Consider the following 5,809-nt stretch of genomic DNA (forward strand, 5'->3'; position numbering starts at 1 on the left):
ATGTTTATGGCTTTATCTTATAGAACTCAATATCCCCGTGCTGGGCAAACAGAACAGGTTTTGCAGCCGTTTGAGCTAAGATTTTAAAATTATTCACATAATGAAAACCTATACTTTGTTTCAGGCGAGTTCCCCATTCAAATGCATGCAACAGTGAGAAACGCACTGTCTTGGCGAAATAAAGCGTTTTTGAACAACTTCATATAAATCGCTGTAACTTTTGATAGAAGACTCAGACAAACATGTTTATGGCTTTATCTTATAGAACTCAATATCCCCTTGCTGGGCAAACAGAACAGGTTTTGCAGCCGTTTGAGCTAAGATTTTAAAATTATTCACATAATGAAAACCTATACTTTGTTTCAGGCGAGTTTCCCATTCAAATGCATGTAACAGTGAGAAACGCATTGTCTTGGCGAAATAAAGCGTTTTTGAACAACTTCATATAAATCGCTGTAACTTTTGATAGAAGACTCAGACAAACATGTTTATGGCTTTATCTTATAGAACTCAATATCCCCGTGCTGGGCAAACAGAACAGGTTTTGCAGCCGTTTGAGCTAAGATTTTAAAATTATTCACATAATGAAAACCTATACTTTGTTTCAGGCGAGTTCCCCATTCAAATGCATGCAACAGTGAGAAACGCATTGTCTTGGCGAAATAAAGCGTTTTTGAACAACTTCATATAAATCGCTGTAACTTTTGATAGAAGACTCAGACAAACATGTTTATGGCTTTATCTTATAGAACTCAATATCCCCGAGCTGGGAAAACAGGTTTTGCAGCCGTTTGAGCTAAGATTTTAAAATTATTCACATAATGAAAACCTATACTTTGTTTCAGGCGAGTTTCCCATTCAAATGCATGTAACAGTGAGAAACGCACTGTCTTGGCGAAATAAAGCGTTTTTGAACAACTTCATATAAATCGCTGTAACTTTTGATAGAAGACTCAGACAAACATGTTTATGGCTTTATCTTATAGAACTCAATATCCCCGTGCTGGGCAAACAGAACAGGTTTTGCAGCCGTTTGAGCTAAGATTTTAAAATTATTCACATAATGAAAACCTATACTTTGTTTCAGGCGAGTTTCCCATTCAAATGCATGTAACAGTGAGAAACGCATTGTCTTGGCGAAATAAAGCGTTTTTGAACAACTTCATATAAATCGCTGTAACTTTTGATAGAAGACTCAGACAAACATGTTTATGGCTTTATCTTATAGAACTCAATATCCCCGTGCTGGGCAAACAGAACAGGTTTTGCAGCCGTTTGAGCTAAGATTTTAAAATTATTCACATAATGAAAACCTATACTTTGTTTCAGGCGAGTTCCCCATTCAAATGCATGCAACAGTGAGAAACGCACTGTCTTGGCGAAATAAAGCGTTTTTGAACAACTTCATATAAATCGCTGTAACTTTTGATAGAAGACTCAGACAAACATGTTTATGGCTTTATCTTATAGAACTCAATATCCCCTTGCTGGGCAAACAGAACAGGTTTTGCAGCCGTTTGAGCTAAGATTTTAAAATTATTCACATAATGAAAACCTATACTTTGTTTCAGGCGAGTTTCCCATTCAAATGCATGTAACAGTGAGAAACGCATTGTCTTGGCGAAATAAAGCGTTTTTGAACAACTTCATATAAATCGCTGTAACTTTTGATAGAAGACTCAGACAAACATGTTTATGGCTTTATCTTATAGAACTCAATATCCCCGAGCTGGGAAAACAGGTTTTGCAGCCGTTTGAGCTAAGATTTTAAAATTATTCACATAATGAAAACCTATACTTTGTTTCAGGCGAGTTTCCCATTCAAATGCATGTAACAGTGAGAAACGCACTGTCTTGGCGAAATAAAGCGTTTTTGAACAACTTCATATAAATCGCTGTAACTTTTGATAGAAGACTCAGACAAACATGTTTATGGCTTTATCTTATAGAACTCAATATCCCCGTGCTGGGCAAACAGAACAGGTTTTGCAGCCGTTTGAGCTAAGATTTTAAAATTATTCACATAATGAAAACCTATACTTTGTTTCAGGCGAGTTCCCCATTCAAATGCATGCAACAGTGAGAAACGCACTGTCTTGGCGAAATAAAGCGTTTTTGAACAACTTCATATAAATCGCTGTAACTTTTGATAGAAGACTCAGACAAACATGTTTATGGCTTTATCTTATAGAACTCAATATCCCCTTGCTGGGCAAACAGAACAGGTTTTGCAGCCGTTTGAGCTAAGATTTTAAAATTATTCACATAATGAAAACCTATACTTTGTTTCAGGCGAGTTCCCCATTCAAATGCATGTAACAGTGAGAAACGCATTGTCTTGGCGAAATAAAGCGTTTTTGAACAACTTCATATAAATCGCTGTAACTTTTGATAGAAGACTCAGACAAACATGTTTATGGCTTTATCTTATAGAACTCAATATCCCCGTGCTGGGCAAACAGGTTTTGCAGCCGTTTGAGCTAAGATTTTAAAATTATTCACATAATGAAAACCTATACTTTGTTTCAGGCGAGTTTCCCATTCAAATGCATGTAACAGTGAGAAACGCATTGTCTTGGCGAAATAAAGCGTTTTTGAACAACTTCATATAAATCGCTGTAACTTTTGATAGAAGACTCAGACAAACATGTTTATGGCTTTATCTTATAGAACTCAATATCCCCGAGCTGGGAAAACAGGTTTTGCAGCCGTTTGAGCTAAGATTTTAAAATTATTCACATAATGAAAACCTATACTTTGTTTCAGGCGAGTTTCCCATTCAAATGCATGTAACAGTGAGAAACGCACTGTCTTGGCGAAATAAAGCGTTTTTGAACAACTTCATATAAATCGCTGTAACTTTTGATAGAAGACTCAGACAAACATGTTTATGGCTTTATCTTATAGAACTCAATATCCCCGTGCTGGGCAAACAGAACAGGTTTTGCAGCCGTTTGAGCTAAGATTTTAAAATTATTCACATAATGAAAACCTATACTTTGTCTCAGGCGAGTTTCCCATTCAAATGCATGTAACAGTGAGAAACACACTGTCTTGGCGAAATAAAGCGTTTTTGTACAACTTCATATAAATCGCTGTAACTTTTGATAGAAGACAGACAAACATGTTTATGGCTTTATCTTATAGAACTCAATATCCCCGTGCTGGGCAAACAGAACAGGTTTTGCAGCCGTTTGAGCTAAGATTTTAAAATTATTCACATAATGAAAACCTATACTTTGTTTCAGGCGAGTTCCCCATTCAAATGCATGCAACAGTGAGAAACGCACTGTCTTGGCGAAATAAAGCGTTTTTGAACAACTTCATATAAATCGCTGTAACATTTGATAGAAGACTCAGACAAACATGTTTATGGCTTTATCTTATAGAACTCAATATCCCCTTGCTGGGCAAACAGAACAGGTTTTGCAGCCGTTTGAGCTAAGATTTTAAAATTATTCACATAATGAAAACCTATACTTTGTTTCAGGCGAGTTTCCCATTCAAATGCATGTAACAGTGAGAAACGCATTGTCTTGGCGAAATAAAGCGTTTTTGAACAACTTCATATAAATCGCTGTAACTTTTGATAGAAGACTCAGACAAACATGTTTATGGCTTTATCTTATAGAACTCAATATCCCCGTGCTGGGCAAACAGAACAGGTTTTGCAGCCGTTTGAGCTAAGATTTTAAAATTATTCACATAATGAAAACCTATACTTTGTTTCAGGCGAGTTCCCCATTCAAATGCATGCAACAGTGAGAAACGCACTGTCTTGGCGAAATAAAGCGTTTTTGAACAACTTCATATAAATCGCTGTAACTTTTGATAGAAGACTCAGACAAACATGTTTATGGCTTTATCTTATAGAACTCAATATCCCCTTGCTGGGCAAACAGAACAGGTTTTGCAGCCGTTTGAGCTAAGATTTTAAAATTATTCACATAATGAAAACCTATACTTTGTTTCAGGCGAGTTTCCCATTCAAATGCATGTAACAGTGAGAAACGCATTGTCTTGGCGAAATAAAGCGTTTTTGAACAACTTCATATAAATCGCTGTAACTTTTGATAGAAGACTCAGACAAACATGTTTATGGCTTTATCTTATAGAACTCAATATCCCCGAGCTGGGAAAACAGGTTTTGCAGCCGTTTGAGCTAAGATTTTAAAATTATTCACATAATGAAAACCTATACTTTGTTTCAGGCGAGTTTCCCATTCAAATGCATGTAACAGTGAGAAACGCACTGTCTTGGCGAAATAAAGCGTTTTTGAACAACTTCATATAAATCGCTGTAACTTTTGATAGAAGACTCAGACAAACATGTTTATGGCTTTATCTTATAGAACTCAATATCCCCGTGCTGGGCAAACAGAACAGGTTTTGCAGCCGTTTGAGCTAAGATTTTAAAATTATTCACATAATGAAAACCTATACTTTGTTTCAGGCGAGTTCCCCATTCAAATGCATGCAACAGTGAGAAACGCACTGTCTTGGCGAAATAAAGCGTTTTTGAACAACTTCATATAAATCGCTGTAACTTTTGATAGAAGACTCAGACAAACATGTTTATGGCTTTATCTTATAGAACTCAATATCCCCTTGCTGGGCAAACAGAACAGGTTTTGCAGCCGTTTGAGCTAAGATTTTAAAATTATTCACATAATGAAAACCTATACTTTGTTTCAGGCGAGTTTCCCATTCAAATGCATGTAACAGTGAGAAACGCATTGTCTTGGCGAAATAAAGCGTTTTTGAACAACTTCATATAAATCGCTGTAACTTTTGATAGAAGACTCAGACAAACATGTTTATGGCTTTATCTTATAGAACTCAATATCCCCGAGCTGGGCAAACAGGTTTTGCAGCCGTTTGAGCTAAGATTTTAAAATTATTCACATAATGAAAACCTATACTTTGTTTCAGGCGAGTTTCCCATTCAAATGCATGTAACAGTGAGAAACGCATTGTCTTGGCGAAATAAAGCGTTTTTGAACAACTTCATATAAATCGCTGTAACTTTTGATAGAAGACTCAGACAAACATGTTTATGGCTTTATCTTATAGAACTCAATATCCCCGTGCTGGGCAAACAGGTTTTGCAGCCGTTTGAGCTAAGATTTTAAAATTATTCACATAATGAAAACCTATACTTTGTCTCAGGCGAGTTTCCCATTCAAATGCATGTAACAGTGAGAAACGCACTGTCTTGGCGAAATAAAGCGTTTTTGAACAACTTCATATAAATCGCTGTAACTTTTGATAGAAGACTCAGACAAACATGTTTATGGCTTTATCTTATAGAACTCAATATCCCCGAGCTGGGAAAACAGGTTTTGCAGCCGTTTGAGCTAAGATTTTAAAATTATTCACATAATGAAAACCTATACTTTGTCTCAGGCGAGTTTCCCATTCAAATGCATGTAACAGTGAGAAACGCACTGTCTTGGCGAAATAAAGCGTTTTTGAACAACTTCATATAAATCGCTGTAACTTTTGATAGAAGACTCAGACAAACATGTTTATGGCTTTATCTTATAGAACTCAATATCCCCTTGCTGGGCAAACAGAACAGGTTTTGCAGCCGTTTGAGCTAAGATTTTAAAGTTATTCACATAATGAAAACCTATACTTTGTTTCAGGCGAGTTTCCCATTCAAATGCATGTAACAGTGAGAAACGCATTGTCTTGGCGAAATAAAGCGTTTTTGAACAACTTCATATAAATCGCTGTAACTTTTGATAGAAGACTCAGACAAACATGTTTATGGCTTTATCTTATAGAACTCAATATCCCCGAGCTG

The sequence above is a fragment of the Rhamphochromis longiceps genome, linkage group LG17 (assembly GCF_057381845.1).
Source record: "Rhamphochromis longiceps isolate RC_006_pf linkage group LG17, R_longiceps_female_GT1.1, whole genome shotgun sequence".
NCBI lineage: Eukaryota > Metazoa > Chordata > Actinopteri > Cichliformes > Cichlidae > Rhamphochromis > Rhamphochromis longiceps.